This window comes from Marmota flaviventris, chromosome 5 (assembly GCF_047511675.1).
Source record: "Marmota flaviventris isolate mMarFla1 chromosome 5, mMarFla1.hap1, whole genome shotgun sequence".
In the NCBI taxonomy this organism is placed as follows: Eukaryota; Metazoa; Chordata; class Mammalia; order Rodentia; family Sciuridae; genus Marmota; species Marmota flaviventris.
This window is the reverse complement of record NC_092502.1, coordinates 63,754,945-63,779,011: the sequence shown is the minus strand read 5'-3', so window position 1 is coordinate 63,779,011 and position 24,067 is coordinate 63,754,945. Positions and strand designations below refer to the sequence as shown.

The window sequence follows — 24,067 nt, the reverse complement described above, 5'->3', positions numbered from 1 at the left end:
GTCCACACCTAAGTGTGTGTGTGGGGGGGTGTTCTGCTGATCATCCATGTGTTCCAGCAGCTGCTATGCTCTCAAGGGTCTTGTATTTATCTTTGAGGGCTATGCTGGGATCCTGGGCTGTGTGCCATCCCTCATGAGCACTGGAGCTGTGCCCTTTGGAGTGTGTCTGGGAGACATGGGAATAGGGAGAGTCAGGGAGGGTGAGCCTGTCTACAACAGTCATTAAACTGTCCACCATGTTCAATCCTGGGCTAGATACCAGAGTTGGCCTTCATGCTTTTGCAAATCTTGCCTGATCATTAAACTGGAGGGCTGGAAGACTTCTAAAAAGCAACCTTTCCTTGCAGTTAGTAGTAAAATGAATTAAGCAAGTATTATTGAACACTACTAGGCATAAAGATAAGTATACTTATACTTATACTTAAAACCAAGTAGGTATTGCTTTTAAGTATAATCAGAGCTAACTGGTTTCTTTTCATTTGGTTGGAGTTCCCCAGGCTTCTCCAGAGCATATCTCTTGGCCTCTCCTGTGACTCCCAGTTTTATATCATTAGCTCTAAGCATTCTTCAAACCCCACACTTGTATGTAGATTCCACTGTTTATTTACCAAATTCACTTGAGTATCTGATTGGCATCTCAAATCTAACATAAATAATGCAATACCTTTATAACTAGTCTCCTAAAACCACATTCTCCCAAGTTTCCTCGTATCATTAAATGGGACTGTCACATGTTGTTCCTGACACAAGCTTGGAAGTCATTATTTTCTTCTACTTCATTCCTTATTTTTCTTAGCCAGTCTTCTGGGATGTTCTTTCTGCTTTACCTTTCAAATAATTCTCTTTATCCAACTTCTCTCAAACCCCTAAAGTGCTGTTGGGACACAAGAAAAAGGAGCTTGGGAAAAAAAAAAAAAAAAAAAAAAAACTTCCTATTTTTTCACATGGCTTTCCTGAATGAAGAGTGGGAATTTTAAAATGGAAAATATGGAGCAGCAGAGGAAAGAACTTGATCAAAAACCTGGAGCCACAGATTTGCCTGATGTATTCAGAAAAGGCTGTGAACTGGGAGAAGATAGGTTGAGGTCAGATTTCAAAGTTTCTTGCATGATAACCAGGGAGTTTGGATTTGATTAGGCAGAAGTGAGGAAATGGCAATATTTGACTATTAAGTGTAATAATAAAAATAAGAGCTGATGGTGACTGACTTGAGTATCTGATTGGCATCTCAAATCTAACATAAATAATGCACTACCTTTACTACTAGTCTCCTAAAACCTCATTCTCTCAAGTTTACTCTGCGCCCATCAAGCAGTCCATCATTTGGACTAGGCACTGAATATTCTACTCTCATTTAATTCTCACAAAAATTCAGGGACAAATCATTCACAGAAAGATTAGATCATTTGCTTAAGCCGATCAAGTGTTGGCAGCAAAGCTCAGGTGTGAATCCAGGCTGTCTGAGACTGGGACCCAAACTCCGATCCTCTGGTTCGCACTCCTTTATATTGTGTTTTAGAAATGTAAACTGTGTGGTTATGAAAGATGAGTTACTAAAGAGGGAGAGATGGGAGGGAGGAAATCAGACTGCTTCAACAATCCATGTGAGAGGTGACATGGGCCCGAAGGGATGAAAAAGAGTGGCAACTTTAACAGAAGGAGACGTTGATGGAATTATGTTCTCTTTTTAAACATTGTTACTGGTTTGAACATTCTCTCCTGTTACACATAATAAGTGCAAACTTTCAGGAACTGCTTGTAGGCAAAATCTGCAAAGCAACAGGTACAATAGATACATTTTGCATTTTCATTTATAATCCTTTCCAAAGAATTATAATACTATGCACCTGATTTCATGTATTTTTAATCTGGGAAGTAGGAACGTAATCCCATAAAAGCTGAAGAAAAAGAATGGGTAAAAGAATTAGATAAATTTTCAGGGGAGAAAAAAGCAACATGGGAAATTAGAATCAGCTTATGGATATCTTAAGGTGGGAAACTACACAACCATGGTCCTATGCACCCCTCTGATGGCATAGAACTTTCTAACATCTTCTCTAGTGGTGAAGGGTGCCTGGCAATTTCATTCTCTAAATTCACTATTAAAGGTGTAGCTTTTTATGAGCTAAAAGTCACTCACTCCCCATAAAGTGCGTAATTCAGTTGTTTTTAGTATATATTAACAAGGTTGTACAAACATCATCACATTCAATTTTAGAACATTTTCATCATTCCTAAAAGAAAACCTGTATTGGTTAGTAGTCATTTTGAGATTCTCTCCCAAACTCTTAGCTCTCCCTGTCAACTGCTAATCTACTTTTCGTATGGATTTGCCCATTCTGAATATTTTGTATAAACAGAATCATACAACATATATTATTTTCTGCATGTACAGCTGACTATAGTCACCACCTAGTTAATCCATTCGACTGGATTAAGGTTCTGATTAGGTTAAGGCTCTTATAATCTATTCATTTGACCTCTTACTTTAGTGTAATTTTTTCAAGATTCATCCATGTTTCAGCATATATTGATACCTCATTTCTTTTTATAGGATTTTTTTGGGGGGGCGGGGACGACTGGGGATTGAACCCAGGAGTGCTTTACCACTGACTGAGCTACATATCCAGCTCTTTTTATTTTTTGGTTTTAAGGGCCTTGCTAAGGTGAAGCTGGCCTGGAACTTTCCATCCTCCTGATCAGCTTCCCAAGTTGCTAGGATTAGAGGTGGGCACCACCACATCTGGCGCTTCATTTATTTTTACTGTTGAATAATATTCCCTTGTGTGGACAAACTGTAAGTTATATATCCACTCATCACCTGATGGACACTTGTGCTGCTTTTGCATAAGTGCCTTAAGGTCAGCTTCTCATAGCTACAGGGTCAGGCAGTGGAAGCCTCTGACAACATTATGAGGTATCAAATAGAATTTTACTCTATCCTTGTGGCCCTACTCCATTATATCAGGCACCTCCTACAGTCACAGTGGTTGAGTTCTCTGTTATGACATCTCTGATGAAGATATTAGAGACGATGGAAAGACTCCCAGGATTATTTGCATTTTAAACGGAGGATTGCTGATCAAGAGCAAGACTTAATGCAGGAATAGATTGTTAATGGAAGAATAACAGACACCACTCACTCATTTAACAGACACTGAGGAGGAAATATCATGTAGTGTTTTAGAGTAGAGCTACCCAAATTTTTGGTCTGATTGCATTGAAATATATGGGAGAGCCTTGGTGATCTGGGGATTTTTCTATAGTTGCTGCCAGGGGATTCTGGCTCACAGGCCTCTTCGAGGGCATCTGGTACAGTATATGCTATGGAGTTTAACTGTCACCTATGTGATTTGGAATAAACCATTTAATTCTCAAGACCTCAACATTTCTCACCTTTAAAATGGGGTGAGAGGCACAGGGATCTACAGTACTTACGACATTCGACTGTTTGACAATTTAACCAAAGAAGGCAAGTTGTGCTCTTATTGGGCTCACAACTCAGGAAAATGGACAATCTGATTGTTTTCCATTTCTACCATTGATTTAGGTGGAAGATATGAAGTAGCCTATAAGCACTGTCCTTAAGGTACTTCAATTGGGTATGAATTTTAGGAGATGTGCAAAAATTATGATCCTTGAGGGTCTACACTTATGGGAGGCTTCTTATATTAAAAAGCCCTTCTGTTCTTGGTTCTTTACAGACTTATTTAGATCTTGGCAGAAAGAAAGATAGAAAGAGAGAAAGAAGGAAAGAAAGAAAAGAAAGAAAGAAAGAAAGAAAGAAAGAAAGAAAGAAAGAAAGAAAGAAAGAAAGAAAGAACTTCTTGAGTGAGAAAAACAGAGAAGGGAGTGAACTCAACATGAGCAAATGACACCCCTGTTCTTTCTCACCAAGGCTGTTCCTCTATGACTTTTGGAGACCACAAGCATGGCGCCACATTTGAAATAATCTTGAGCTTACCTACTCCCAGGAGTAGTCCTTTTAGTGTTCAGGTAAACTCAGAATCTGTTCCTTTAAATAAAATTTCCAGGTTTAGAAGTTTGTTTTAGTCATCTTTTTCATTATTGTGATCAAGAGATCTATGAAGAACAAAGTCAAGGAGGAAATGTTTATTTGGGGCTCATGGTTTTAGAGGTCTCAATCCACAGACAGCTGACTCTTAGCTCTGGGCTCAAAGTGAAGCAGAAGGGTGTGGAGGAGGAAAGCAGGCAGTGGCCATCAGGTAGCAGAGGAAGAGCTCTGCTCACCAGGTACATGTCCACAGTGACCCACCTCCTCTAGCCACACACACCCTATCTGACTATAGTCACCACCCAGTTATCCATTCAACTGGATTAAGGTTCTGATTAGGTTAAGGCTCTTATAATCTATTCATTTGACCTCTTTGCATTGCTTCATGAATGAGCTGTTGAGGGACACCTCATATTTAAACCATAACTGTTCCCATTTAGCCTTCTTTTTGTCATGACAAAAATCTGTGTTGTAAAATATGTTGTTTTGAAACTTGCATACATTAGGGAATGGATAAATCAAACTAATTAATGTATGCATTACCTCACATACTTATCTTATCAAAGTAAGAACACTGAAAATCTACTCTTTTATCAATTTTATAGTTATATAATATATTGTTATTAACTGTATTCACTATGTTATATAATAGATCTCCAGAACTTATTTCTCCTAACTGAAATTCTCTACTTTTTTAAAATTATCATCTCTCTATACCCAACCCCCTGCCTTAGCCCCTGGTGACCCCGGTTCTGTTCTCTGCTTTTATGAACTTGACTTTTTAGATTTCCTAAATAAGTGAGATTATGCAATATTTGTCATTTTGTGCCAGGTTTGTTTCATTTAACACAATGCTGTCTGGGTTCATCCATGGCACATGATTTCCTTGTTTTTAAAGACTGAGTGGTATTCTATTTTCTATGTACAGCACATTTTTCTTTTTCTGTTTATCTATGAATTGGGTTGATTCCATATCTAGGCTACTGTAAGTATTTAAAACATGATAAATCTATGCATTGATCTCAGGTTATAATCCTGGCTGCAGAGTCTGTTCAGAAAAATAATAATATCCTAGAAACCCTAATATTGGTGTCTAGTTATATATTTTTTAAATACAAAATGCTTCACAAATTTTCAGGTCATCTTTGCACAGAGTCCACGGTAATCTTCCTGGTATTGTTCCAATTTCAGTATGTGTGCTGCCTAAGTGAGAACTAACTACATTTCTACTGGCTCTTCCATCCTAAAATACTACACAATTCTTTGACAGAAATGTGGCCACATATTTGATCAAAAAAGATAGGCACTATTTACTGAGCTTGACTTTTTGTAGATGTTAAGAAGCGCAGGTATCAATCCAATCCTTCACTGACCTCCAGTCTATAAAGAAGAAACAAGTAGCTGCAAAGAGAAAACAAATTCTAGAAAGCTATGAAGGGTAAAAGCTGTGGAACAGCACCATGTGGCTGGAGAAGGCATGAAGACTTCATAAGGGACCTGGCATGGGAGCTGGCCCAGAGTGGACTTCTCCCTTACTCTGTGTCATGCCTGGTGCTAAGCACTAATGCTAGAGCTACTCCATTCAACTCTTCCTAATTTTTACTCATTATTTTTTAGATAGAGGAATTGAGAATTGAAAGATTTAATTAACTTGGAAAATACTGCAATCATGAAATGTCAGAGCTGCAGCTCAAATACACATCTGTCAGTCTCCAGAGCTTCTTAGTTACAATGCATTTTAAAGGGCAGAATTCAGATTCCGTTGCCAGTAGACTACAGCTATGGCTCAGAATGGAAAGGTCAGCTGGGGACCTAAGAACATAGAATGGTAGAAAATGGTGGTCAAGAGCCTGAAATCTGAAATCAGAAAAACTGGCTTTGAATTAAATTGCTAGCAATGTATTCTAGAGAAGTTACTTAAACTTCTACAGGTACTCTTATTGTGCAATTGGGGAAGGGAAAGTCCTTACTGAGCTCTTTCTAAGAATAAATGGGTTAAAGTATAAGAAATGACTAGTAAATTATTATCATTATTATCATACTTACAGTTTTTTCAGGACATAATTATCCACTAAACACCAGCTTAATACAAAGGATAGAAGCAATAAATTTATCACCTCTTTGTGTAAAAAAGACAGGGCAGGGAGGGCACAGAGACCCCTGAAAAGACGAAAGAAATTAATGCTTACGCTTCTGGAGAAATATGACCTGCAATGACAGGATCACTATTCTCAGGGGCCTTGGCTTTGTAGCCAGTCTTGCCTCCAGCTATGTGCTGAATAAAGTCATTACTAATCTCAGGGTTTTCAATAAGGCTGTTGCCACCAAGTTATGATTCTCGAAAGCAACTGTCATAAAATAGCTGGAATTCACATGTATGCGGCTAAATGCTTCAGCAGTTTTTCATAATTAATATTTGGAAATGTCCACTCTAAGAAAGCCTTGTTAGTTTGTCTAAGTCTACATTCTTTTCCAAAGATGGCACTTTTGAGTGAGATGCTGTTGTTTAAAATGTATGAATTAAACTTGCACACTCAGTTCCTGGTAGCCTGCAGAGACATGCTAACACTCCTGAAACCTTTCTCTATACAGGAAGAATGTCTCACTGGGCATTTGTGAGATTTGACACTGAAATTTAATGTAAAGGAGAGAGGCTGCTATTTAAAAGTGAGTCTAACCCTGCAGCTCTAGTTTCCCTGTATAAAGGAAATGTGGTGGCATGGCTATGGGGTCAAAAGGCTTTTACTCCATTACAGATCTGTTAAAAGAAAATGAAACTGAAATACTGACATTCAGCATGGTAGTGATTGTGCATCTTCAGAATTGTAAAATGCTAGGCTTGTGTATCTCTTTATGTTCATCTCTTTCCTATTTTTCCACCAAACCACCCTCTTTATCTCTAACAATAAAAGCAATTATTACTATTAAAACTTATTTCATGCTAATGCATTAAGTTTTTTACACAAAAGAGTGCAACATATGTACAACAAAAAGTGGTTGCTCCTGATGAATTGCTTTATAGATCTCAGGTTTAAAATTTCATATTAGAAACATTATTCATAGCATATAAAGCTGGAGAGAGCTCTTAGCATAAATATAAGAGACATTGAACCTCCTGCAGGGGAGTGTCAGGAAGGCTTGGCAGAAGTGATGTCTAGGTTGAGATCTAAATGACGTGGCATTCATCCAGAACTGAGCTACTATGCAAACCGTCGACTGCCCTGGTGGTTCTCTGACTTCCCTGTTCTATTCTAAACTTCTTGGTGAAATCCTGACTACTCATCTTTTAAAGTCAGATCAAATATCACTTCATATTACTTTCCTTTACACCTCTTTGCTATTCCTTGGGTGTTATGGCTTAGATTAAAGGTGTCCCTCAAAAGCTTAATGCAAGAGTTTTCAGGTGAAATGATTGGGTTATGAAAGCCTTAACTTTTCCTCCTTGAAAATTGTTCCTGTCAGGTCTTTTAGTCACAGTGGCAAGCAAGCTGACCAAGGCACTGGGTAGAATGAATTTTTACCTAACATGGGTTTTTGTTTTCTATTTGAAGATGGTTTCTATAGCATTCGTCACTCATTCATTAATTCATTCACTTGTTAATTTATAAATAGTTGCAAAATGCCTGGTGGAGGACATGTCTGTGCTAAGCAAGAAAGGCAGGATCCCTTCCCTTCCCAGAGGGAGAATCAGACACTTAAAACAGTGTGATAATTGCATCAATGATAGGAGTTGCGAATCAGCAAAGATTCCATAGGCAAAGTGATATATAAAAATAGATCTGTAAGATGACAGGGAATCATCTAGAAAATGGTCAAGGAGGAATAGGATGGAATATGAAGGTCTAGAAGTAAGAAAGAATATGAAAGATAGTTGAAGAAAAATATTGGTAAGAGTGGGAGCTGGGGCTGTGGTTCAGTGGTAGAGTGCTTGCCTCGCATGTATGAGGCACTGGGTTCAATTCTCAGCACCACATATAAATAAATGAATAAATAAAGTTCCATCAACAACTAAAAATATGTATTAAAAATTTTTGGTAATAGTTTCCAAAGTGAGTGGTAAAGCAACAAGAGATGAGCTTGGAGACATGAGCGTGGCCAATGGAGGGGGACAGGATAGACAGTGCTAAGAGATTTGGGCTTCACCCATCATTGCTATGGGTTGTCATCAAGGATTTCCTTGAGACTTGAGAAAAGTTTGACTTTAGTAATGATCCTCTAGCAATAGAGGACAGCACAGATTAAAGGGGTAGACTGGACATAGAAAGAACAGTTAGGAGGAGGGGGCCACAACCCTGTATATTACTAATCTTCAGGTGACTAAGTCCCATTTAAGAGTAAAACTGTGTCTTACTCATCTTTGTTCTCATAGTACCACCAAGTTCAGCTTAATTAATATTGACCCTGATCAATGGAAAACACTGACACTGAGAAACTTATTTCACAGTTTCTACAAAGATAATTATGATAAGATTTATTATGGGAAATTACTTTATGAGATCCCTTGAATAACTGTTTTGAGTTCAGGCAAAAGTTAAAGCTTGATGCAAGAGTGAATTAAACCATAAAATTAAAAAAAAATGTTAAGCCATATGCCAACATTTTTTAAATCACTGCTGCTATCCCGGCACTGAAGAAGTCATCTTGCTTCGTATTCTTTTGTCTGGATTTAGAAGGCTTCTACAAAGATGAGTTTAGCAAAGTTAATTCTCTAAGTGCCATAAATTTTTATGTCATTGTCTTTGTCTTTTCTCTCTGGATTCAAAGTGTTCTACAGCTGTTGTGGAGTGACAGGTATCGACTTCACTGGACATGAGGGAGAAACCCCAAACACAATAGGAGAAAAATATGTATTCAAAGCTAGACAGAGCCAGGAAGATCCATCAGGGCCCCATCAGTGCAGGCACCACAGTATGTGTGCACTATTGTTAAAAAGTGGTATGTAGGTTAAAGAAACACACTGAAAGTATTGGAGGGAGGGGTTTTCATAGAATTATATTTATAGCTGACAGCAAGATTTCCTATTTTAGGTGTTAAGTGAAACATATGTAACCTATTCTGTAGTTTCCTTGGTAACTGCTTTCAAAGGCCTTGAATTAAAAGAAAAAAAAAATCCTACCAAACCTTTGCAAAGAGTCAAACATGAGCAGAGATTTCTATATATAGGGGAGGAATAATATGTGTCTCTGTTTTTAAAAAGGCAGGAAAAATTCAATTTACAAAAATAAATTCAATTTACAAAAATTTACACTGATTAATATCACTTAGGTAAAAGTACATAAACTTTTAAAATAAAATAGTTTGGGATATATTAGATAGTTTTTTTTATTATAAAGAATTATATTTAATGATCTGCACTCTGACTAGCTATCAATATTTCTACTGTGCTATATTATAGCATAATATAATAACAAGATATAGAGTGACAAAGATTAGTTTTTAAAAATATTTAGGAATCTGTTTTGAGTTTTGTCCCAGAGATGAATGCTTAGGGGGGGAAATATATATATAAATTTTGGGGGGGTCCAATTGATGGATTCTTGGAATTAAGATTGTGAGGTCAACTAATGAAAAGTACTTAATGTAACACCATAAGCCATTTCCCATAGGAAAAATATTTTAAAATCTGATTAACAATGATCTCTTAAACCATAATTATGTGCAAAGCATAATGTTAGAGCTGAAGATGATACAATATATATCTACCAAAGGAGACCGCATAAATGCAAAAGACGTGGACACACACACACAGAGTGAAGACCAAAGGAATTGATTGCATCTCAGGACCAGGATTATGTCCACTTGCCTCCTGTCTCATTTTTGAATCTCAGTGTTTAGTACAGTGCTGGCACAAAGCAGATTTTGAATAATTATTTCTGAACAAATAGGGTTAAAACTGAAACATGAAAGAAAAATAGGATCAAGGGAAGTCAGAAAGTCACTGCAAGGTAGTATTGATACAAGTTCAATTAATCAATCAATAGTTAAAAGAATATTGCTACTACTGCATCAGATGTGGAAGGTTCAGTTCTGAAAAACCAACAGATGTAGTGTTAGGAAAATGAGGTGATAAATGATGCCTATTCTTGACTGCCTAGATACTGAATTTGCATTTTATTTAATAATGACCAAGATTTGATCAGCTTTCTTAAGAGGCATGTTTCAATTTACTTTTAAGTAGACTAGAACCCAAAGAAACCAGAAAGGTAGGTCCAAAGGAGAATCTAATGCTGACGTACATGTAAAAACAGTAAAATGTGGGCTAGATGCAGGGTAGAGGGCTTTTCACTTTCCTAAGATGAAAGAACTCTAATCCATCTCACCATCACCATTTTCTTCATGATTCAACAACTTCTTTTTATGGGGTACTTATTTTGTGCTAAGCCTTGTGCAATGCAGCAAATTATATGGATCTTCCCATTTTGGACTTAATAAAAAGTATGTCTGACTGCACAATCTTAATAAAAAGATTATGCAGTCATATATACAATTATTATTCCCAATAATGGATGGAAAATTAAATTAATAGGAGGCAAGTCTGTGACTCAAAGTCAGAGTGAGGTCAATGGTATAATCAAGATGTATATGGACCTGAAGCTTATTTTTTTTAAATTAATGTTTTTATTTGTTTTAATTAATTATTCATTATAGTAGAACACATTTATGCACTTTGATATATCATACATAGATGAAATGTAATTTCTTATTTTTCTGAGTGTACATGTTGCAGAAACATATTAGTCATGAATGTTCTCAAGTAAATAATGTGCTAATAGTTAGGAAGTAGTGAGGTAATAAAGAAACGGCCAGATTGATACACAACTGTTGTGCATGGGACATTGGAAGAATGTTGAGATGTCAGTAAATCCATTGAGATTAAAGGAGTCATCCATGTGCTTAGAAATAACATGAACTAATATTTTTGCACTCTAAATATTACAGTAAGGAAAAATATCAAAGTAGAAATACTGACTATATAAAACTATGTAGATGTAAAAAGCAAGTCAGTATACAACACAGACAACCTTAGTCTAGAGCCTCTAAACTCAGCCATACCAGAAATACTCCAGTGTGTTTTTATAGAAATCACACTTGAGGAAGAGCAGCACTCTCTTTTTACTATTGATTGATTGATTGATTGACCTATGAAACTTTATTCCACACCTTATTTGAAATCAATTTTCAAGCATTTTATAGAAACAGACTGCAACATAATATGATTTAGAACATTTATAAGGAAGTAGTCCATGTGTTTACTTATATAAAGACTCGTTCAGAGAGCAGTAAGTCCCCGCCCACCCCCCCAGGGGTGGATGATGAAAGATCTTAATTTAAACTGAGGTTTTTTTCTTCTCCACCCAAAAGATTTCTATAATAATTGTGATATTGCTTCTGTAATCTGAACAAAATAATGTTTCTGTATAGAACAAAACAAAACAAAACACGGAAGTGTTCAGTGAGGAAAGTAGGGTAAAGAGAAAATATAAAGGCAGATGATGAACTGAAGCCAGGAGACGGGGATCAAGGCAAACACAGAGAGCTTGGTGCTCAGTCTGGGGTGCCGTGGCTCTGAAGCTGCCTCTGCTCTCTTCTGAGGGAATAAGCCATAAGTCATAGCAGGTTACAGAACAATTGTTTCTCTGCAAACCTGACTTAATAGGGATAGACTGGGCCAAAACAGACTTTTGAGTGGACAACAGCCCCTTCTCCTGAGCTGCCCAGTCCTGACGTCAACTTGAATGGGTCTGTTTTTGGAAATCACAGAGGTTCTGTTTGCTATCAGCCTTTCTTTCTTAAGGACGCCTTCCCTGCCCACCAGCCTCCGTCCGGGCACATCTTTCAGAACTTAAGGATACAAAATCATTGGAGGAAATAAAAGCCCTTTCCTATAATACTTTCTTTTCTCAGTATTGCCATTTGATTTGGCTCTGCAGACAGGGATTTCCCTGGGCCTGGTCACCACTTTATCCCTAGTGTTTAGCACAATACCTCACAGCAGGTACTCAAAAAGGAAATATTTGTTGGAAAAATACATAAGAGAAGCCAAAATGAAATTGTCATTGGCAATAATAACCTTCTTCAACCCACAAAATCTTAACATTTTTCCCCTAAACATGACTATTATAGGAAAGGTTGTAAGTCACCATTGTGTTAATCATAGTGTTATTTTGCCCCACATTGAACTTTGCAGTACACCAATAATAAGTGGGGAGGACTTAGAAAATTAAGCAATGCACAATGCATGTTCAAAAGTTAGATATTAATATCCAAGAAAACATATTTTATTTGATTTATTACCTTCTAGCACTGAAACTAGGAACTATAATTTCTCATTTCAAGTTTTAAACTCTTCTATGGACATCTTTGTTAGTGAAAACAGAATCTCAAAGGCTCAAAATTGCTTCATCCACATCCTAGAATCTCAGAAGATTCTATAGCTGGTATTTCCTTCTTGTATAGTAAGCAATATTTGAAATTCCAAAGCTCTGGGGTCCTGGCCTATAATATCCTAGCAAATAGCATTTGTGGCAATAATTACTACACTTCACCTGCTTATTCACATCGTACTGTGACAGATGAATACTAGTACCATTGCTAATCGTCATCATGATAATTACTATTGACCGCTTACTACTGCTGGTCACTGTGCTATTTACATGCATTATCTTTTTAATGCTTCAAGCTGGGTGTTAAAAGTCTTCTAGTTCTGCCCTGAGTGTATGATTTATGAAGCCTCTCTACAACTCTTCCCTACGGGGAGAGACCAACATGTAAATAATGAACTGCAGGCCGAAGATGTAATAAGAGCCATACCAGACAGCAGACCAGGCACTGCCTGCACTCAGGGGAGACCCAGTTCCCTGGGGAGGTCTGCAAGTACTCCTGGCAGAAGGGATGGCCATGCTGAGTCTTGAAAGATGAGAGAGAATCTGCCATGTGGTCCAGGGAATAAGGAAGAATTGGGTAAATATTTTATGAGAAGATTTGGTAAGAATTATGGTTGTATTGAGGTTACTAATTAACTTGGATTTGGGGAAGATGTATTTGACTGTAGAGCTTGTTCTCTTTATCACTGTGGTGCCTTCCTTGTTGACTGGTGTTAAAAGTCACATGGATTAATGCAGGTAAAGTTTAGTATGGTATGTGTCAAAAGTGCTCTGTATTAAAATCAGTTTCTTCAACCAATGGATATTAAACACTTCATGGCTGCTGAGCACTGTTGGTTTGGTATTTTTGAGGGGGGAAAGGGGGTTGTACTAGGGATTGAACCAAGGGTCACTTTATCACTGATCCACATCCCCTGCCCTTTTTAAAAAAATGTTGTTTTGTTTTGAGACAGGATCTTGTTAAGTTGCTTAGAGTCTCACTAAGTTGAGACTGGTTTTGAACTTGCAATCCTCAGCCTCTTGAGTCTCTGGGACGATAGGCATATACCACCATGCCCAGCTGAGCACTATTTTGACATGGAAGGTATAGCAATGAACAAATAAAATATAACATTGTTGGCTCATGTTTGCAGGGAGAGACACGCAAAGAGCATAATACATACATATGATAAAATGTTATGGAAAAAAATTAATGTAGGACAGAGGGTGATAGGAATTGTGCACGCTGGGTTGTGATTTCAGACCTAAGTAAATGCTATTTGGATATCTTTGAGGGCTGGAAGAGTGTGTCATGTGTGTGCCTAGAGGAAAGTTTTCCAGATGAGGGAGGAGAAGTTACCAAAGCTCCAGTGTGGCTTAGGCGTCCAAGTTCCAGGAATTGCTGGGAGGCTGATGGGAGTGGGGTTCAGGGAATGAGAGCTGGGAAAGCAGCCAAGCTGAGGGCAGGCACCCACCAGAGGGCAGCAATGTACACCCTGCTGTGCTATTAAGACCCTTTTACATTGACTTGGGCTTTTATCCAGAGTGGGTGGGAGCAACTGAAGGGTTCAAGGGAATCAGTGTCCTGACTTGACTGAGGTTTTCACCTTTCACTCTGACAGCTCTGGTAAGAGCAGAAGAATTAGCATAAGGGTGAAGGCTAGGAGATTGGTTTGAGGCCACTGCAAAACTGCAGCTTAGAGATGGTACTACAGTAGACCAGAGTGGGAGCAGAGGAGATGGGGAGAGAGCAGCAGATGGAAGCTGATGGCAACCCTCTTTAGATTGCTATTTCATCAGAATCACAGGAGCTGAGATGTAGAGCCACATCAATCTGACTGAAGTATTAAACAGTGTGCTACACTGTTTGTCTCTGAAACCCTGAGCTCCTGCTCTAGGCAAGGTGCTATGTCTGGCATTGTAGCTAAGAGTGGAGGGTGATGGTCCCTGTGCCCAGATGAATACCCTCTTATTAACAGGACAACAGGGGTACATCATAACTATGTGGAAGCAGAATACAGCCACAGAGCATTTGTACATTTTATCTTTTGGAGGTACACAGTTTTAGGTGCTGGAGTTAGAATTTTGACTAGAATATACAAAAATTCCTGCCCTTATGGACTTTACATCCTAGAAAAGTGAAATAAAGATAAGCAAGGTAAATATAAAAGTTTTATAGCATTTTAAAAAGTAACAATGAAGAACTTGATACCAGTTTTCTAAAGTGGTATGTCAGGGACTGTACAGTAGTCTAAAAGTATAAAAGTAGATCTACATAAACCAATATTCCTAGATGAATGTCAAAACATTATTTACTCAAGAGAAAAATGATGAATGAAGCACAAAGTACAATGTCATTCTTATAAAAAAGAAAACTAGTTATATGTATGCACAAGTACATACATAGATACACATATACTCCTGAGTGTACATGTTTGTATATAAGTGCACAAAGACATTTTGGACCAACATATGGGGTAAAGATCTCCTCTTCATTATGGGATCAAAAAGTCTTCCTCAATCCTTTACACCTGAAAGTCTCCTGGGAATGCGCGGCAGTCCCTCCACTCTCCCGTGAATCTGCAGCTCATTCCCGGCAGCTTCCTGGCCACTGTAAAATACACCTTGTGTCACACTCCAGCTGATTAAACCCCACCTTGACCACAACTCTGACAAGTTACATATTTGAGCCTGTTTCTGCAGATGCTTAAACCTTTGGAGTGGAAAGGATCTGTCCTAGGTCCAGCTTCTCTCCTGAATCCAGGGCAGTTGTGGGTTGGGTGTCTGAAGCTCTGCTCTGGGTCCTCGTTTTCTCACTTGCCTTGGTCTTCTCGCCTGCTAGCTTCAACCTCTCCAAATTAAGCTGATCAACCACTCCTGGCAGTGCACTAGCAGATAAGGTTCACATTTAAAAGCTCTCTCATCCCCAAGATATGTAAGTTTTACTCTTAAAAGGAGTTTGGAAGACACAAGCATTTCATGAAACTGTATCCAAGAAGGCACTGTTACCATAAAGCACCGTGCTTGTGGCCAGTTATTAAAAGGATTCTTATTAAGGCTCCCGCCTTCTCCACTGTGCACAGATTGGATGTTATTGTTATTATTAACCTTCTCACATCCTCCATGAGATACAGATTGGGAAAAGCTATTAGTAATTCCCCTCTCCTCTACTCAGCTTCTGCTGTCACCATGAAGTCATTTGGATGAACTGTGTGAGGTTTAAAAGGTCAAGTTTTTCTATCTTCCCTATTTCAAGTGGCATTCTTTCTTCTCATTACAAGTTGAGGAAGTACTGGAACATGCTTTATCTCACTGAATGTCCACAGTGGCACCCGGGGACACACTCGACTCCCCTCGCACTTGAGATGAGAAAACTGAGGCTCAGAATCTTGTATTCACCTACTGATGTTCTCACAAAGCTGAGATTTAATCCAAGTCATCTTCAAGCTCCACACCACAACCCAGGCCTTAGCTTTAAGCTCAGCTGTGCCTCATAGGCTCTCTCTCCCTCAGCAGCCTATAATCAGGGATTTTCTTTTCCCTCTTTCTACTTGTGGACACAGGAGGAGGTTGATCAGTGGGCAGCAGAGTTGGGGTGCAGGTGCCCAGGTTTGTGATGCCCACTCCTCCTGGAAAGGGAGTCTGTGCATGGGAACCTCTGGCCAGCAGCTGTGGGTGCACACCTTGAGACCCTTTGCTCCTGTGATTCCTTGTGTACATGTTTGTCTGTCTTCCTAAGTCTTCAAATAGGATGCTTCTCCATGCCTTAGGGCCGTTGCAGAGGCCTTTCTTCCTTAGATTTGAATATCATGGCTCAAATGCAATTGACTCCAGGAAGAAGTTGTCTCACGTGGGTTGAGTTGTGCCCCTCAGAAACACAAGTCCTAACTCCTAGTACCTAGGAAGGTCACCTTATTTGAAAAGAGGGTCTTCTGTATGTAATCAAGTTCAGATGAATTCATTAAGATGGGCCCTAATCCAAGGATTAATGTCCATTGAAGAAGCAGGAAATTAAGACACAAACACACAGACTCCTACAGGGAAGAACGCCACAAAAAGATGAAGGCAGAGGCTGAAGGCAGTGATGTGTCTACAAGTCAAGGTCTAGATTCTTCCCCTGACACCTGATTTCTGCCTCCACCACTGTGAGAGAACGCATTTCTGTGGTGTAAGCCTCACTGTTTGTGGTAATTTGTTATGGTAGCCCTAGGAAACGAATACAGAAGTCTTCCCAGGCTTTCCAGACCAAGCCAGGTTATTATAGACTGTGGTCTACTGATTTTTGGATCCATATTCATTTCTTCACTAACCAGAAGCCCTGCAAAAGCAGGGATAGTGCTGTGAGTGGGACTAGCCCACAAGCAGGGCAGAAGCCAATACATAATTTTAAACAAAAGAGAGCAAGTGCATGTGTGAGTTGGTGAACGACATAAAGAGAACAGGGCACTTGCAGTCTTGGCCTGGGGACATGGGGAAAGGGTCCATCCAAAAGCAAAGCAAAGCTTTGCTCTCTTAATGCCCACTTTCCCATAGCTCCCTGCTTTTTTGATTTTGTTGAGTTAGATTTAGAACATGTATCTTTTTAAAAGTCTGTGGGCGATGACAACATTGACAAAACAGTTCATGGTACGAGGGAAACCGTCAGCACTGACACTGATGGTGGAGAAGAGAAGGAAAGACTGTGAAGTAGGAAAACAATTCATTCCTTTCTGTAAGTTAGAGGGGTCGGACATACCTTGTCATTTCACTGTATTATCAAATAGCACAATAGTAATTATTTGTGCCATCACTTCTGTATATAATATAGATTATACACATTTTTTGCTTAATGGAAACAGTAAAAGTTAGCTATTTATAAAAATAACCACATATTCACATTTTTTAAAAATAATTACTGAAAAGAAGATATTGTTTGGGCTTAGGGACACTGCTCTGGAGTCAGAACACAGATTTAAGGACCAGCTGTAACCAATTGCTAATTGTACAACCATGGGTATATATTAACTCCTCTCTGCCAAGCTTTTAACTTCTGCCTTTTGGAGGAGTTGTTTGGATCTACTAAGTTCACAAATGCAAACACATACAGAAGTAACTGGCATAGAGAAAAGCACAGTATATTCTAGCCATTATGATTACTATTGGCATCTGATATTTGATGAGACCATGGCAAGTAGTCATCGAGATAACCTCACTTATCTAGGTCATAACTACAAATTACAGATCAGTTTCCTCTTTCATCTTTAGGAATTAAAAAGCAATGAACAAAACAGAGGAGTGACATGTGGGGTTAGGGATGGGAAAGACATTTTTTGCAAACATTTCTTACAGTAAAAAATGCTGAAATCTTAATTAGACCTTTTGTTTTGGCAATAGAGTAAGGGGCATGAAATTAAATGTTCAAAAAATGGAATTAAAATTCCTTATTTTCATTTCCTTAAAGGCGTCAATTTATTTTTATGACAATTTTTAATTGCAAGGTTTTGTACTTCAATTCCAGTCCTGTCAAGTCAAAATTTTAGCAACTGTGAAAAACTCAGCTTAACTGAATGATTTTTATACTCAGAGTTATAATCCATTTGAAGATTGAATTTCTAATCAGACAAGTCAGATTTCAGAAAAACAAATCCATTAAGCATTATCTTCAAAGTTTCCTATTTTCAGAAAAAAGACCTTGCACCTGGCACAGCAGCACATGCCTATAATCTGAGTGGCTCGGAAGGCTGAAGCAGGAGGATCACAAGTTCAAAGACAGCCTCAATAACTTAGAGAGGCCCTAAGCAATTTAGTGAGACCCTGTCTCAAAATAAAAAATAAAAACAGGGCTGAGGATGTGGTTCAGTGGTTAAGTGCCCCTGGGTTTAGTCACTCAGTTCCAAAAACAAACAAACAAACAAAGACCTCATTCTAATAGCACAAACAAAGAATTTTATGGTTAATTAATATTTAAATTGAATACAATAGCCAAACTAGAACTTGTCTCTTCTCCTGATGTCCAACATGGTTACTCTTGTTTGGTCTTAGGTTTAATGTGGAATTGTCTTCTGCAAGTCACTATTAGCTGCAATAGAAAAATATCAATGTTTTCAAATTTTCTTTAATGTTCTATTTTCGCTAAAGAGGATTAAAGTTCATTTTCCTGGGGAATTTATTCCAGCAGCTTGTTCCCATTTTTGGGTGTCTCCCATTTTATTTGGGGGTTAATTGTGGAGTCACAGTCATATCAAGAACAAATAAAAGAGAAGCAGGACTCCTCAATGGGCAGCCTACACCACAAACAGTCCTTATTCCAGGTCGGGATTTCCTAGGAGCTGGGAAGGCTCTGCAGGAAAATGACCCTTGCCAACAAAATTCCCACAGATCCTTTCATTGTCTGGTGGAATAGATAGGCTCTGCCTGTCAAAGCTGCTGCTTGCCATTCTTCCTTCCTGCCTCCCTCCTCCCTCTCTCCTTGTGGCTGGCAATTTCCATCTGCAGCCTGGACAGTCTGGTGCATAATTTGGCCTCTCACATGTGCCTTCGTGTTACTTCTTCTGAATCTGCCTATTTCTCAAACTTTGCTCATTTCCGAGTATCGTTGAGTCACTCTTCCTTGCTGTTGAAGAGTCACAGTACATCTTTGAAAAATATATAGTAAAAACAGACACAAGTATCAAATGAAGAAAATAAAACTCAGGGAATTAAACTGTTTTGTCAAGCATAAACATTAAATTTCATGACTCTTGTTCTTCTGTCCAAAATACTCACATATGGGTTCAGAATTAACCAATTGTGAGAAATTTTGTGTGCTTGCAGTTCCCACTGAAGGATGAATAACTTTAAGCACAGAATGATAAAAGTACATGCAAGCAAGCAATTTGATTTTACAGAACCATCATTAGAGACTGGAAGGATTCTCTCCCCCTTGTTCTTATGCTTTAGCTAGGGATGAATATTAATGATTAAGTCTAAGAAATGATGAGTATTAATGCCCAAGATTCTTACAGAATGATTCTTGTACTAAATTTGGCAGTTTATAGATAGCTGCCAACAATCCAACTCAATTAAGTGCTTTTTAACACAAGCTAAAAGAAAGAAAAGCCTATTTAGTAGTTGAGAGGGGGGAAAAAAAACAGTAAAATGGCATCAAATTGCCTGGCTTCCATCCACACCCACCCATAGAAGACTCTCAAGGATGTAGGCTTTCTTTTCTTAGACTCGAGATAGGGCAAATTTATGAAGGACATTGGACTAATGGTTCCCACATTTCCTGTCTAGAGAGCCTGAATAGGCTTCCCTCTTCAGGCATTATTTAATGGGAATGGCAATGCTCCAGCTGCAACATCCCTTCCTTCCTAGCTTCTGATCAGAAATGAGTCTCGCTTCTCTATTTTCCTTCCTTATTATCACAGAAGTGGAGGTGTGTATGTGTGTATGTATGCGCATACATGTGCATGTGCATGTGTATGTGTGTGTGAGAGAGAGAGTACTCATGGCTTCTCCTGGTAATTGGTATTCACTCATTGTACATTGGTTTTAGAAGTCAAGGTCTACATGTCCACATACCTGCTTTACTTAAACAGACACAGGCTAAATATGAATTGAAACATTTTTCTAATGAGCTTATGCAAAATAATACTTCTATTATTTTAAAGCTGTTAACAGATCTACTAAGATGTGAATACAGTATTATGATATTTGTTTCCATTTTAAAAGAAAAACAAAGGTTTAACAATAAATCTATGGTGATCTTCCCAATACAGGGGGTGCTAACAGCCTTAGTTTTCCTATCTCAGCAAAGATAAGGAAACAAACAGAATACCAAAACAGATCCCTAGGGCATTTGGACAAAATTTAGTGAGCATTAACTGAATGCCTGCCATGTTTAAGATGTTGCTCAACAGAGTTTGAGGCATACCAGGACTGACATGTTGTATAGCTTCAGGGGATGTCATTCATGGATGCTCCCTAAAGTTGCACAGAAGTGGTAGTACAAAAGTAAATATAATATGGGCTTTGGTTTGTGCTATGTGACCCACAGAATGATACTACCTCCTTAGCATTGAAAACTCTTCACAATCTGGCTTGAATCTCACTTATCACAGTCTGTGTTATCTAAGGCTATTGAGGATGTATTCACTACCTAGCTTTTCCTAAAATTGGCCTATATTCTTGTATCTCTCCTTTATAATCTACTAAAACATATAAATGTACATCTACCTATTACATATGGTAGGAAAAGCGCCAAGGCACACTATGTTTGAGCAGCAGGGCAAGGGAAATTTTAAGGAAAATGTAACAAGCAAGACAGTTTAGGCCAAGTAAATTCCTTATTTAATGAATGACACTGATGGTTTGAATAGATGCGTGACAGGAGCAGAGTAGTGGGCTAGTAAGTCAAGCTGGGTTACAGTCAGAAAACTACTGTGATTGTTACACGGGATGTACTCAGGCTCTAGCCTGAGGTGGAAATAAAAAAGACAAATGCTGAGAGATTTCCAGGGCAACAGAAGATAATTGACAGACATCCTCAGAAGTTACTACACTTTGGAAATACAATGAGGGTTTCTTAAACATGAGTAAGATCATGGAAAAGGGGGTAGATAGAAAGGCAACTGAGGTGGGGCTAGGGCTGGATGACTGGAGAAATAGTGAGGAATTGAGAAGAGTTTCTTTTCTAGATAGAGTGACCTAATTTTCTTGAACATATTACCCACTTTTTTAAAAAATCACAAACTTTCTGGCATCATAACAATAGTAAAAGCCAATAACAGAATAAAACCAGGATTCCAGAAATATAAACCAACACTGCAAGTAGCTTTCTCCCAGTATCTTCTAAGTGGGATGACTGTTGGGCACTGGGGAAGGAAACAAACCCTAGTGTTTCTTTCAAATGTAGGGCTAACTTTTCACGAGAGGCCTGCATAAAATTGGGTTCCTAAAGAAAACAGAAATCACCCTGCTGTACTGGAACACCAAATGGAACACCATTTCTAACCTGCTGATGTGAGAAGGGGTAAAACTATCTCCTGACATGGGGCCACAAGTCTTCCTCATAGCGGTGCATGACATGTAGAAACCTGGAGGCTATGGTGATAATTTTGTTTTTAGGGAAATGTGTGGTCAAAATATGATAAGGACCTGATGCCATGAAAGAAAAAGTCTCAAATGAAAGAAGTGAAATAAAGAAAGGGAATGGGATTCTGGATAACAGGAAAATAGCTTCCTGGAAATAGACTGAAGGTTAGATCCAAAGGCAGAGGAGTAACTTAATTCACTCTGTGGCCAGAGACTGGTTTGTGGTTGGATGGTAGAGGCAGAATGTTTTAAGATGAAGAGAATGCTGATTCCTTTTCGTCACCCTCCCAGTGAGTGCAAGATGAAAGGCAGTGTCTATTTGGAAGGTAAGGAAGGAGTCTTCTTGTGAGCAAAATTTAGGTTTCTATGATACTGCTGTGGTGTGAATGGGTGTATCCCTGTTTCCCCCCACACAATTCATACATTGAAGCCTAACATCGAGGTGATGGTAATAAGAGGTGGGACCCTTAAGAGTTGGTCAAGCCAGGAGTGCTACACTCTCATGGATGCTTTCAGTGACATGCCATCAGCAAGAGAGCTTATTTGACCCTTTAGCCATTTGAAGATGCAGAAAGAAGGTACCATCTAGGAGGAAGAGGCTCTCACTAGACACCAAATCTGTTGATTCTTTGACCTTGGACTTATCAGCCTCTAGAACTGTGAGCAATTAATTCTGTGTTTCTAAATTACCCAGTTAAAGGCATTTGTTTAGCATTACTGACCATTCATTTTCTTGCCCATCATCTCTATATTCTTCTAATAACAGGACCTCCATTGGGGAACCACCCCTTATCCATTCTTAGTATGATTTCAATAGAGTCGAGTGCCTTTCTGCTCCTACCTCTCTCCTACTTTCCTGATAAAAAGTTGGGCTGGGGCTGGGCCTCAGTGGTAGATCACTCACTTAGCATGCATGGGGCATTGGGTTCAATCCTCAGCACCACATTTTAAAAACAAAAAGTAAGGATATTATGTTCACCTACAACTAAAAAAAATACATATTAAAAAAAAAATAGTTGGCACATAATAATCCAGAGCAACTTTTTCTAGGATGGACACAGTTTTTTTCTAGTGAAACTCCATTCCAGGAGTTTAGTGGAGTATTTAAATTTTGGAGGTGATGGGCTGTTGCTTTGGATCTGCTAGTGGTTACCTTGCCCACACAAAGGAAGAACTAACACAGACAGAACAGCAGAAGCCAAGAGGGAGGGAATCTGAGAGGAAACAAGATAAAAACAATGAACTGAACATGCTTGAGTACAGCTCTGTCTCTATACTCAAGAGATACTCAAGATTTTCCATTTACACGAGATAACATATTATCTTTCTTGCAACAGCCATTTTTAGTGTTTCTGTGGCCTGCAAAAGGAAGACTCCTCACAAGTACACTTGGGAAAGTGTGAAATGGATGGAATCTGCAACAGGAGTTTCCATAAGGGGAAGAAAACCAGTCCTAGAATTTCAAAGCAGTGGGAGCCTCAGCAATAAAGATATCCAGGGAAATGCTGTGATTTGCTTCCAGTCCCAGAGTGAGTTAACGGGGTGTCTAGTGCTACACTCCAGTTCGCCTTTTTTTCTCCGTGAGGTAACATTGCACCTTTCCTTCCCTCTACATCTTTTACTACTGGAGGTTTTGTTGTAAAGAAAGGAAAAGGAGTCACTAACATCACAGTAAGCAAGGAAGGGCAAAAAGACAACCAGGGAGGAGAGATCCACCCACCCAGAGCACTAAATTACCCAGCAATAATCAGTCAGCTTCTCCAAGGATCCCTTGGGTCAGTCCATACTCAGTGGAGAAGTCTGGCAGAGGTTTTACTTCCTTGACTTCTATATATCTTTGCCTATTAATCACCTTTATATTTGATACTGTTGATTATTCTGACTTTGCAAAAAGGCTGTGGGGTGGAGGGAGGAAGCTTCTCCAAAGGAGCAGCACTTCACATGATGGGTGTGAAGGCAGTCAGAGGCCCAGCGGAGCTGCGTTTATTCACATTTCTAAAGGACACAGCACTTATGGGATAGAGCCAGGGAGAGAAAATAGCACTAACAACATAGCAGGGTGTGAATGACAAAGTGCAGGAAAACATCTGCAGGAAAATCAGGCAGGATGATTTTATCTCATCATCTGCCATGCCCAGGATGCATGTGAAATCTCCTGGGAATATGCTCATTGGTGCTGCAAGAGAGAATATTCTTTGATTTTAATGATAATTGTCCTCTGATTTCTTGGTTCCTTGGAATGCTTTTTGCATCAATTAAGCCCATTATGAATGTGCGGGAAAACTTGGGTTGATCGAGCTGAGTTTGAATTGCAAAATTCTTATAAAGTCACTTGGTTTCTGCATTGAAGCAGTTGGTTACTGGAGGTGGGGAAAAAAATTCAGAACAGACTTAGCTCAGAGACAGTGAATGGCAATTTGTTAAGGAAAGAATACGTTTGAGGTCCTCTGTGAACCTTGGTAAAATCTGTTCTACTTTGGGATTTCCCTATCAGATCTGCAAAGTGAGGAAAGTGGGCTAAGTGTGAATCAAGGTCAATTCCAGAATGAAGTGTTCTGACCTATCCTCAGGATACAATATGTGGCTACAGGGTTGGTCCTTCAGTTTGACAGAGAGCGTTGGAAGAGCAGAAGCT

At 38.9% G+C, this 24,067-nt stretch overlaps 1 protein-coding gene and 1 non-coding gene across 2 annotated transcripts in view; both read right to left on the bottom strand.

Moving 5' to 3' along the window:
- Positions 1-24,067, bottom strand: part of Jakmip2 (janus kinase and microtubule interacting protein 2) — a 157,207-nt gene that overhangs the window by 65,124 nt on the left and 68,016 nt on the right. The window lies entirely within an intron of this gene.
- LOC114086667 (U6 spliceosomal RNA) lies at positions 5,124-5,230 on the bottom strand. Its single transcript, XR_003581667.1, has one exon. It is a non-coding gene; the product is annotated as a U6 spliceosomal RNA (small nuclear RNA).